At 39.0% G+C, this 12855-nt stretch overlaps 1 protein-coding gene across 26 annotated transcripts in view; it reads right to left on the reverse strand.

Moving 5' to 3' along the window:
* ADGRL2 (adhesion G protein-coupled receptor L2) overlaps positions 1–12855 on the reverse strand; it is a 392373-nt gene that overhangs the window by 79601 nt on the left and 299917 nt on the right. The gene's annotated exons all lie outside the window — the stretch shown is intronic.

Raw genomic sequence — 12855 nt, forward strand, 5'->3', positions numbered from 1 at the left:
AAAGCAAAACATTGAATCTCACTAAAACGTAGAAACTGGAGCCTGATAATTCTGTCTCAGTTTAAAGAAAATGTTATTCTACAAGTGCCAGAGTTTAAAATATCATATAAGGGCCTAGTGCTAAAAAATGGTCACAGATTTAATTAAAAATATTGTGCAATTGCTAACACATGGTAATATTTGAAATCACAGTTGTAAAATTACAAAGGGGGCATTTTCGTGTTTGCAAACAGAACTATATATACGTTAGAAATGGAATCACGCAACAATGCAAGAGCTCATATACTCTCATTTCCATAAAATGATGGGGTGGAGTCAATTGTCACAGTATAATTTACAGTGGAAAAGTTATGTGGTTAATTTTAATGATGGCAAGCCACTTAAAGAGTGCTTGTAAGTATGCAAATAGCACAGCAATCCCCCTTCTTGTTCAGTATAGCTTCTGAAACATTTCTGAGGACTCAGGAGTAGAAAGAAGAAACATAATGGCTCAAGATCCCGCAGAAAAAAACTGTTAAACCAAAATACACAGTCACAGCTTTTGAAAACAAGGAGAAGTGCAACGTGATGAATGTACTTTAAGGTAAATGTGCCGTCACTTCAAATATTCCCACAAATAGATATGAGACAAGAGTAGCAAGCAATCTCAGAAAATGCCTGTCAGAGTGAAAGGCTTTCTTCCTGACCTTACCTTCTATGAAATATTTGTGGATTTCTAAAAGACCATTATAAAGAGGAGAGGGATATACCAGACATAGTTTTTACAACAAACCTAAGGTTCTGGCACATTCTGGGAATCATGGAATAATCCTACATAGATACTTGAGAGCATCCTCTGATAATAAATTGCATGAAGAAAGGAAAACTATTTATTTATTTATAAATAAATAGGTAGTTTTTAAAGTCCTAAGGAACATACGCTGTTCTATCATGCTCCCAGGGAGTAAGAATGGCAACACAGGTACCACGTCCAGAGTAAATACAGGAAATATGCACCTCTGCTACTCTGTAAAACTGCTAATTACCTACAAAGGAACTGCATATCCATATGCCTTACTGCAAAAAAGACAAGGGAGATAAAGCGACAGGATAGCTAAACTCCACCTGGACCCAAATTCAGGGCTTCTGAATTTGGATTATGGTTCTTAAGCCTGGAATTTGCTTCCACCCCACCCCCCAGCTGTCACAATATGGATGCAAGAATGCTCTCAGCTTTTAGAGAACCAGCTAATGAGTGCTCAAATGAAATAAATGAAAAATCAGGATCCCTGAAATCTCTCTCTGAGTATGAAGACAGAAAGTAAACAATTTTCCATAATTATGTGATAAGAGTTCCATAATTAATGCTATTTACATTAGAAAGTAACAAAAGGGATGAATACACACTGTAACACAACACAGAAAGGAAAACTTTGCATTTGCTAATTACTTCTATTTAGAAGCACACATCTAATAGCTGAAAGACTGTGCTTCCAAAGCTGTCCATTGATCGTAACACTACCAGTAATAAAGGAAAGGACTAGGAACACCGGACCAGTGGAAAAAAATCATCATTAGGGGCCCAAGTGTAAGCTCAATACCCAGCAAGAGAGAAGTACTGCAGCGGTACGACAGATGTGGAAGGTAAAGTAATTTCCTCACTAATTCATGCATTTTACATAGTGCTTCACCATACCAGGTCACAGTTTTCTTTTAAAAAGATCTTTCCCTACGTATCTAAAGCAAGTGTTTCAGGAGGAGGCAGCTGTGGAGTATAAAAGATCCGATTGCTCCACTTTTTTCCACACCACCTAAACCAACACTTTCCTACCGAAAGCGCTGTGTTCTCCTGATACATTATTTAGGTGTACAAACAGGCGGACAGCTTCCGCAAGTCAGAGGGGATGGCTCCTGATCCTACGGCGGGGTCGGGAGGGAGCACAGGGGCTGCCCAGCAGATGTGGGTCCCACAAGGCTGTCGCCTCCTCGCCGTCCCAGAGCATTTGGTGCCAGCCTTGCCCGGATGACTGCCAGCCTCTGCTCGCAACCACCCAGTCCCGCCGCTCGTCGATCCGTTCACATTGTTGTTTCTTCTACAGCGGTGAGTTTTATTAATCAAGATAATTTCCAGAGCGATCTCAGAGCATGATCAAAGCAGCCGTTATGGCAGCGTAATTGAGGAGGGAGTTGTTAATCTTCCGGGGATGCCAAGGAGGGAAGGAGAAGGTTAGGGGTGTCCAAAGCAGGCAGGAATGAGCAGGTGTTAGGGTAACTATTTAAATTAGGCATCCTGACACAATCATTTATAACAGAGGCTTTAAACTCCCTGGAAGGCACTAAAGCTGGATATCCTATCTATTCTGCTTCATAAGGAAGCTGCATTTCTTTTGGTACAAATAACGATTTTCTTAAGTCTGCGCTACCACAAAACAAGCTGTATTTAATGAAACTATTCACTGCAACTTATTCAATCCCACAATAGTACTGCAGTGCCTTTTGCGTCTCTGCCACTGATGAATTTGGAGTCCAGATCCTTAACTGGTTTCAGCAATGTATGGCCCGTGTTATCTTTAAATACACAATAAGGACAATGTTTGAACTCCAAAACCAAAAAGAACCCTATTTCTCATGACAGTTTCCACATACACAAGCCTCTAGAAGATTACAATGGTACTTCAAGAATCAAATGCAAAATACAGAAATAGTATTATCTCCCACTGAAACGCTGTCATCTCTGAACGATGTGTTGAGATCCAACATTATACAACTCTTCATAGTAGTAATTTTGTAATATTTTATCTACTTGAAAATAATAGGGAATTTTAGGTAAGCAGACTCTTAATTACCCCAATTAAGTTCTCATCCTGCATCACTAATGTCATTGGGAGCTTTGTCATTAACCTCAATGAGTGCAGGATAGATTCCTTAGAATTTAACCTGGACACTCAATATTCTTGTTCTAACGAAAAATGCATTAATGAGCTTCATTATTCTACTCCATTTTAAATAAGCATCTTCAGCAGTCAGTTTCCCTCCACAGCCTAATGGGGCACTGCTGCATTACTGAGCTAGGACTTGACACAAGAGTGTTTGGGTCACTCTAAGTCTTTTTATGGACTCAACGAGCTTCGCGTTCAGCCCACCAAGGGAAGAGCAACACCTATTGACTCACTTCAGGAGCTCCCTGCGGTAAAGATGATGAAACGTGCATAAACTTTTAAAATTAGAACTGGGGTGGTACAGCTGAAAGACTACGTGTAGTAAAATAAACACAAATAAAACTAAAATTCCTCCCTATAATTAAAAAATGACACAATTTTTCTATATAGCCTGCATAGAGGATGCTCAGCCCATTTCAATCACTACCTTTTTTCCAGTCATCTACTGGGACACATTATGGGAAAGCTTGTGATCTTCTGCGACCTTCATTTTATTTTATTAAATGCAGCAGACACCTCATGCTGAATACGAAATAAAAAATATGCAACCCAGGGAAGTTCTTTAACAAAAAATGCCCTTTGGAGGACCCAGTTTCAGTCTTGATATATAATGGGACAGATTTGCCAATGACATTTGAATAAAAATCTCTATTATATATATTATTGTGTTCAAAATTCTATTCTGAATTACTAAATTTAGAACAGGCCCTGCAGATCACAATTCAATAAACGTGGGAAATACGTATTTGAAATACATGTGAAGTTAGAGCAGAGTAAATGTTCTTCCCATCTTGAGCTACATTTTAGGAGAGGATTTCTGTTTCAAATAGCTATCCAACTAGCAGGAGTAAAAAACCTCCCAAGTATCAAAATACACTCTGTTTACACAACAGTGGCTGATGTATTGCTAATAAAGCCTTCAAGGAGAAAATAATGTGAATTGCCCAAACAAGGGAAACTGGCACTAGCAGATACTACTTTATCTTTCCCATAGCTCTAAGGACAATTGAGAAGTATCACTTGTTGCAGTCCTCTGCTTTTGAAAAACTGGGGGGGAGAAGGTTGGGGAGGGGGGAAGGGGAGGTGGTGAGCACAGATGCCTATTATCCCTGCTAGTAAGTGCAGATTAACAAGTCACCGCCCAACATAATACCCGCTGAATTTGACTTAACTGCTGTCTGAGCGACCTGCCTAAAATTCCAAAGGCTGAATGCCGGAGCCTCATTTGTAGCTGGTTTAGAGCAACACCAAGGATAGGTGTAGCTGGTCACAACAACAGTGTGGGGGTATTCAAATTTGGAAGGGAGGGGACTTATGGAAATCCCTCTTCCTAATTAAATCAGAGAATGAGAGTTTGAAGTGGTAAATAATAAATCACAAAGAATCCTCAATCTGGTTGTCAAGGAAACCGGTATGCCTCTGCCATAATTGCTATGAGCCCAATCTTGCCCTTTTTGACATCAAGCCTTATCATGCATTCTGGTCAGAGACTGAGAAAGGAGCTTTTCTATTCCTCTCAGGGAGCCCGGTGACTGGTGGTGCTGCCGGAGCAGGCCACGCCGCCGCCGCCTTCAGCCCCGTCCTCCTCCTCTCCGCAGTCATTAACTCGTGAGCCCCAGAACGCTGCCACCAACTCCTAGATTAGAAATGGGACCAACCGGCTTGATCGTGGCGTTGGAAAAGTCTCAGCAGCTGTGTCCACTAGAAAGGCATTCCTGATCTACCGTTGCTAATGCCTTGAGCCTGGTTATCTCGGCCCCTCACAAGTCCCAGGAATTTCTAGTTCCCCCGTGCTCCTGCTTCCCTGAGCACATCCTCCTGGAAGGAGGAATCAGCCGTTCATTTTACTCGTGGATGTGGAAGATGCTTATGAGAGAGATGAACAGGGAAAGGGAAGTAAGTATGAGACAAAATAAAAGCTTTCAAAAGCACAACAAAGTAGATTAAAAATTGACTCCATGCCAGCCATTCAGATAGCTTACTGCATCATTGTCTTTCTCTTCTGTGATGATAATTACCTTTTATAAACATATCCAAACTTGTTTTTTCCTTCTGTTTTTAGTCGTCGCACATCACCACTGGACACACACCAAACTTTGAGCACAAGCAATTCCCGGTACTTCAACGCCAGGAAGGCCAAAAAGAGGAAAAAGCTATATTAGTGTCTCTATCTCATCCTTCAAGAAATCCTGAAGCAGGTTTTAGAGGAAGTATCTTCAAAGTAAGGAAATAGGAGGAACAACGGGCAAGTACATTATGTTCCCAGCTGACTGTAAGCAAAAGAAAACCCAGAGAGACAGAGAAAGACTGTGGGAAGAAGAAAAACCTAAAATCTCCCTTTAGGAACTACGGAGAGAAAAAGACTACCAGAAAGGTTTCTAAAGGAAGAATTGCAACTGACTCTTGTTTGAAACACTGCAAGTAGTTGACTGTCGTCTTGCTATCTTACCAACGGATAAATCTTCTTTAAATTCCTAATCCTATTCAAATCAACAACCACCAAACCCAATTTCTTTAATGTATCTTTATAAATTTAATGTTATCAAAATATGTCAAAAGTAACAAGACTGACAAACCCTAGTGATTTTAATCCTTTGCTGTATGTCATTCCAATGACCTTTGTTTCTTTCAGTACTTCAAGAATGCAAAGGATTCAGCTCAGGATCCAAGTTTCAAGGGGACACTCTGGATGCCCACTATATAATTCCTGAAATTTTATCATTACATCATGTTTGGGTAAATGTCATTTACAAATTTATTTTTATCCATTACTCAATGGGGTATAACATGTTAACAGCACTTTCTATTGTCTGTTCAGCTACTACTCAAAGAAAGTGATTTATTTAGTTTTATTAACTATGGCAACTGTCACATCTTTTTTTTTTTTTGGTTGATAGAAAAAACAAGCATCTCAAGAAAACATATGGTGCAATGCAGTTTTTCTGCTGCGATATTCAACTACGCCAACATAAACTAAGGACACTGATAAAAACCTTTGTTTAAAAGATCTGTAGACACACAACGGATAAAAAGTAATAAATGCTTGTTCCAGAGCATTGTTCCAAAACAAAATTAACCCTACTCCAAACCCAAACCCTACTCCAAATCCTACCCAAATTCCATCCATACTCCTCTTCAAGGAAGCACAACGTAGGTGTTTGGTAGCTAACAGAGCTCAGGCAAATTCATCTTTGACGTTTGTTCCAAAATAGTTCATAGGATCAGAGCATCATCAGATAATTCTGGCTGAAATGGACTCCTGCCTCTTTCTACTAGTTCAAAATATTCTTTAATCCAAATACCTCTTCCAGGTATAAAACCTAAGTTACATATAGGAAGAATTATTCCTACATAATTTAAAAACTGAAGCTTCTGTAGTTGTCATCCCAGTTAAAAAGGTACAATTATGGATTAATTACAGACAATTACAATAATGTATATTAGTATCTGTATCACTGTGTATGCCTCTAAAACTCAATCAATTTAAGACAAAAATAAAGAAAAAGACAAATAAAGGTTTCCATTAGAAAAGATAAAGCAAAAGCAAATGAATGTGCCATTTGGGTATAAACATGTTTATTTGCAAAGTATACATGTAGCATCCATCAGAAGAAAAAAGGCCTATAGCTGATTTACAGATAATTTACTGTGGCACACTCTTACCACTATTTTATTCTTATTTGAAAAATTAGTCTAGATTCCTGAGCACAATGACAGCAACCAGTTTACTTTTATGTCTTTTGCTAAATTTCAGTGATCTTGAACCTTTAGGGCTAAACATCTCTGTGACAATCTATTTCTGTCATCCAAGAGTTTCACATTCTTCAAGATTCAAAGAACGGTGTCACTGGCTTTCCCAGTGACACAACATGCTGGAGGAGTTCAATATTAGCCAGACCCTGCTCCGTCATAATCCACTGTGAAAAAAATACCTCCATCTCTTCTGTTGGTGGGAAGCCATAACAACCTGGTATTTCTCCTCTGAACAACTTTCCAGGTGGTCAATTTGATTTGTCAATTCTTTAGAATTTTTATGTCCTCTGTTTTAGCAGTCTCTATCCATCATCTTCTGTCTTCACCTTTTTGCTTAGACTCCTGCAATTTTAAACAAAAGCCTTCAAACTTCATATTCTCTACAACACTAACCCCTGGACTTCAGTAAACTTTGCTATTATGCGGGGAGTTTTTGCAAGGCATTACTGGTTCTTTATCTGAAACCAACTTGTTACTCGTATGGTATGAACTGAAATGGAGGCAGTTTGTCCTGCAGCGGTGGAAGCCACGGGCGTCCCACCTCTTTGTGTCTGTGGTAGCCCGCATGGCGCAGCAGCGGGCACGCCGCCTCCCTTGTTGCTGTGAACTTCAACTCGCTGTCCTGAGTTCAGACTGGCCAAAAGCTGTGCCACAGGGTAGCGCCGAGCTGACCATCGGCTGGTGCCAGATCTGGGTTTATTAGGTTGGGCGGGGTACCACTGAACTGTAAATAAGCAGTTTCCAAACAGTTCCAAGCTCAAACGCAATTTAATATGTCTCTGTATAGTATCATGCAGCAATATCCACGACTCTCTCCTGCAGTAGTTATGAGAAATGGTTATTAATTTTAATTGGCCTAAGCTAGCTTTTAGGGAAATTATATCTTCAGGCTTCATCACCTATCTGAATAGCCTCTTTTTGCAGTTACCAATGCTATTTATCTACTAAGACATACAGGCAATGCGTACGGTATTTCCTCACAGATTACCAACTATATTAAGCAAAGATGACTGGAAGCAAAACAGAAATAAAAAATTAAAGGCAATTTGAAACAAACTGGCTGTGATGCTCATTTATAGGCAATTTATCCATAGGCCTCTTTCTGGGAGAATAGGGTGAGACTGAAAACAAACACCAAAACAGCAAACCACAGCATTCCCCTTTGTGAAAATTACATAAACTTTCTGTTCAGGAACAAGCTCTGGGTGCAGGACAATGTTCCAGTGGCTCTTTTCCTTCACAGCTCTCCTGCAGGACCCTGATGGAATTAGATGTAGTTCATAATCCCCCATTCAAAACAAAAATGAAAATTGTCTTGGTGTCAGATTCAACATAAACACATCCTAGCTGCATGGGACCGATAATTTCAAAGGTTATCACTGCTACTGATTTTTAAAAACAAAACATTTCCCATTGTCATAACAATTTTACAGACTAATAAATCAGAAGCCCTTAGATTTCTACAGTTCAATTTTAAACATCTCCTCTTAGTCTTTGGACACTAACCCTGCAACAGCCACAGGTGACGGTGTATCAGAAGAAGAAATGAGGGTTATCTCACCCAGGTACCTAGTGAGAAGCTTTACGAGGGCTTTCCCATCACCTTTCTTCACCCACATAGCAATAAGCCAGCCAGTGGGACAGAGCAGCTAAATTTGTTCAAGTCTTGCTCAGTAGGTTGCTGGAACTAGGACACTGCAGAACATCAAAGTGGAGGCAGTTTTACCACGAAAAACAAATTTGGCACTAATATGAAATACCTGACAGTTTGGAGTCTAAAACTTAATCAGTTCTGAAGGTCTGGGCTTTATGAAAAGTAACCACTGAGACACCAGCAGAATAATCCAATGAACTGGAATCTGTGGCTTCAATTTTTTTTTCTGAAAATATCACATTTTCTCTTAGGCTTGCAAACAGTTTGAACAAGTGGCCTTTGCAAGGGGTAATTTAGTAAACAAAAAAATGTTACCTTGTGAATTAAAACTACTTTAAATAGAATCTATTGTGACCACAATTCATATTAACATGACAAGCTCTTACAGAACGCCTTTTCAAGGAAAGAAATATATTCCTTGTGTGTTCAAGTATAGAGCCATAAACCATATGAGACCCTATTTATTTCAAATTTCCCATGATGCCATTTACTCCAGCTTTTAACCTTTTATGTGACATTGAGCTATTTTACAATCATAAAATAGTAGAAAAAATGACCTGTTAATTTGAAAGGGACACATTACAACATCTCTCCCCGGCACTATAATATTTTAATTTCTTTTTTCAAGGCAAACCAGTTGGAAAGTGACCATCTGCTAGTCTGTTAGTACTACTGAAGCAAAGTAATGCACAAAATGTCCTCCTTTCCCAGCAAGAGTAGAACCATTAACTGAAAGGAATTTAGGATATTGTCATGTGAGTTTAACAGATTGATTCACAACAAAATTTCTTTAATTACTGTTAAATACACTGACTATAAGGTGATGGTACAGAACTGCTGCCCATTGTGTGACATCTAGAGCAGTACAAGAATCTGAACTTTTCAAATAAATAAATTAGTGTTACCAAATTTCCTACGCAAATTGTGTTCTTCTATTTTGAGTGTGAAGCTAAATGCAAGCACACTTTTACAAGTACAGTTCTATTTCTCACTTCAAAATACACAATGTGCTTTGGACACTGGGTAAGTTTTCAATATCACTTAAGGTTCTGAATATTTCAAAACAGTTGATAACGGCAGTGAAAGAGGAAACTCGACAAGCTCTCCATGCTGATAAATATAGAACTTTTTGGATGAGTAGAGCTCAATGGAGCCGTAATCTTGGCTGGCACCTGTACATGATACTATAACACATACAGCTAGAACTGCAAGTTTGTGAGAATAAATTAAATTAAATTCACATTCATGTTAGCACTTTAAAAGATGTTGTCAGTACAACTTTGTATGCATCAAGCCACTGCACTTTTGAAAGTTTTACCCTAAAAGGTTTAGAATTCGAACACGCTGTTCTCTAAAGGTTAGGAGATAAACTGACCGTATCTAAATCGGCCTTTATCCACATTATTCATACCTGTATCTTCTCAACATACCTAACTAAACTGCAAATTAGGCTGAAAATGAAGTAACTGCACTTCAAACTGTTAAATTCTAAAAGAGTTTATCGTATCTTGAATTGTGAAATATAGCAGATGTCAAATGCCATTACCAAAATTTATTCCACAGTTGCCTTAAATATGCAGTATATTTTACTTTAAAAGCATTTTTCTCTCCTTTCTCTTCCCCGTCTCCCTCTCCCTATCAAAAAATAATCAAGCAATTCAGGAATTTACCTCAGTAGTAAAATACTTGCTAAATATAAAAGACTGTTTCTCAGCTGTTTTTTGGAACAAATAGATCTTTTTTACTAGTTATTAATGATGCAGTAGTCATATCCACTTGCCCAATAAATGTCTAAGTCTCACCGCTTTCCTTATTTTTATTTATAAATTTCATAATGGCAGCAAGGCACTTTAAACTGTGTATTTCTCGGGGAATACTGCACTTCAGGGACTGGTAAAGTGACTCTGCCTTCAGCCTTTATCACCCTATGTGAGGTACAATAAACACTGAGAAATGTGCTGCCTATGGCGTGCCTTGTTACAAAGTTCATGTCCAGCAATTCTCCTGCCCTTTCTGTTTGAATTTCCTTTCTTCCCAAGCCTTTCTCAGACGTGTTCTCAGCAAGTCTAACTGATCCGTAATGATTCTGGACGACAGACGGGTGTTGAGCAGTACAGGCTCAAGTCATGCAACAGCCTCATTCACATGGCTCAAAACTCACCTACTACGGACTCCATTAAGTCCCGATTAGGGAGTATCGCTTGCTCACAGGCTGGATTCTGACCCTTTTTGCCTAAAACCTTCCACTATTCCAGAAGAATTTCCTGTGCTCTTTATTGGTGTTGAGTTTTCCCAATGACTACACATTATCAGGCTTCAACTAAGTCGAGCAGACCTCGCTCATGATTTTTCTCGGGACTCAGGGTACACTTTTAATAGAAATTCAAGGAAGCTTGTACGTCATTTATGTAACTTCTTTACAAAAGTCTCAGATAACTCGGTGCTATTTTGCAAGGCGCAGAGTAAAGTTCTAGTCAAGCAGTAAACTAGAAAAGCCATGCAGAAGACAAAGTGATCCTCCAAATGTGACTGGATGCCGTGTAGGAGGAATTCAAAAGTGACATTACCTACAATTGCTTTAGTTCTTGGACTGGCTTAATCAGACAAGAGGGGAAGGCCAGATGACACTAGAAACTTATCTTGCTGTGAAGACATAATTGTTAATTCTCTGTGTGGCTCTAATTCTCATACAAAAAGCTGGGCACACACATAAATATGTATTTATTTGCCGTTATGCTAATTTTGTTAAAAAACATCAATAGTTGATCAGCTGAAAAATGTGTGCAATTTTGAAAGGCTTTTGAAAACATACATGTCTGACTTGACCTTATGACCATTTTCTCCTTCAGGCAAACCAATATTATAACCAGAACAACACGAGAGGATGAACATTGTTGGGGAGTTGCTCACTGTGCCTGTCATACCCCGTTAATGCAACTTTGATTTGCCTTTGTTCTGACAGTAGCAAACAGCTGCTTGTAAATGAGCCACAGTCCCTGGGCTGCCTCCCATTATTCCACACTTTTGTTTGACAAGGTCACTTGCTGTGGGGATTTTGGGGAGAAAGAGTGTGCAGTCTATAGAATTAGAGTTAAACCACAGGCAACCCAGCTTGAATGCTCTTATTATATTTTTTTTTCATAGCACCAGCAAAGCAAGAATAACAAAGAGAAAATCTTTTGCTCTGTGAGCAAGTCAAACTTTTCTTTTTCCCAGTGTTGATTTCATAATCCTAAAACTATCTTATAAAAAGCAAGTCATGTTTCCACAAATCCCCTTTCATTCAAATCTTAACAGAATTTATATGAAAGATGTATTTAATTACAAAACAGGATTAACAAAAACAGATTAATATTGTTTTGTTCATCCGCTGCTACAATTCATCAGGAGACAATACCCAGCTATAGCTAACAGCAACTCTGACAAACGCTGCAAAAACACAAAGAAACAATCTGAAAGATTTATGCCAGTTTCCACAGGAAATTGATTTATTTTTGATAGGAACCGAGACAGACTAGTCTTCCAGAAAGAAAGCGTCTCATAAGCAAATTACTGCAATGATAGCTGCCCATTTAAAGACAAGCAGGCATTTCTCTGACTTGGAAGTTTCATAGTGTTGAATTAAACTGTAAAATCAGTATACGAAGACATTAGGATAGTATCTGGTGCTATCAAATCATCCCCGAACCTTCATTTTACATTTTGACCTATGATCTTAAAGACAGTGAAAGCTGTCATTTAGGATAGGCTGTTTCTTTATGACAACTGTTGCTTTTGAAGCCACGCGTAAACAAGGAATAAGTGGCAAATATTCAAAGGGATGGCTGACACTGGGAGGAGACAGCCAGTGGCAGTCTGCAACCACAGATGAATCACTGCTGAGTGCTTTCAAAATTTATAAGTGAAGAAAGAAGAGGTGCTAACTTAAAAATGTCTTCCAGGCATTTCAAGGAGGGTCACTGAAAACAATGAATGGAAATCAGTCCAAAAACCCCCACCAGCAGCCAACTGCGCTATTCCGAGGGGGCAGTCCCAATTGTTCAGGTTTTTATCTCATCAGCCCAAAAAGTGACTGAGCTCTTCCTGCTCTTAATCGTTTGCTTCCTAGTTTTTTGTTAGGCCAGTGGAAGAAATAATGTCTTCATCACAAAGGCCTCTGCATCCGCATTAGAAGAAAAACTTACAGACATTTCTGTAATCTATGATTTAATTTCCGAGTCTTCTAGTGTTCTTAACAGAAAAACATGGACAACTGTTAGAGAAGTTTACACGTCTCCCCTGGACAGACTGAAAACCATGACTGATCTTGGAAGATTACATTTATGACCACAGGATAGGCAGCCTTCTACCCTCTTCCTTCTTTCAGCTAATTCAGCTTAAATTTTGCTCTCTACCACAAATCCTTCAACAGCCACCTACGTGCAATAAAAGAAGTCTTCCCAAGTTTCAGCTGGAGGTAGTCTTCCTTGTCAAATGACGATTACAAAATACATAGTTAGTGACATACCTGAAATATTCTAACTGAATTAC

This window comes from Larus michahellis, chromosome 8, assembly GCF_964199755.1.
Source record: "Larus michahellis chromosome 8, bLarMic1.1, whole genome shotgun sequence".
NCBI lineage: Eukaryota > Metazoa > Chordata > Aves > Charadriiformes > Laridae > Larus > Larus michahellis.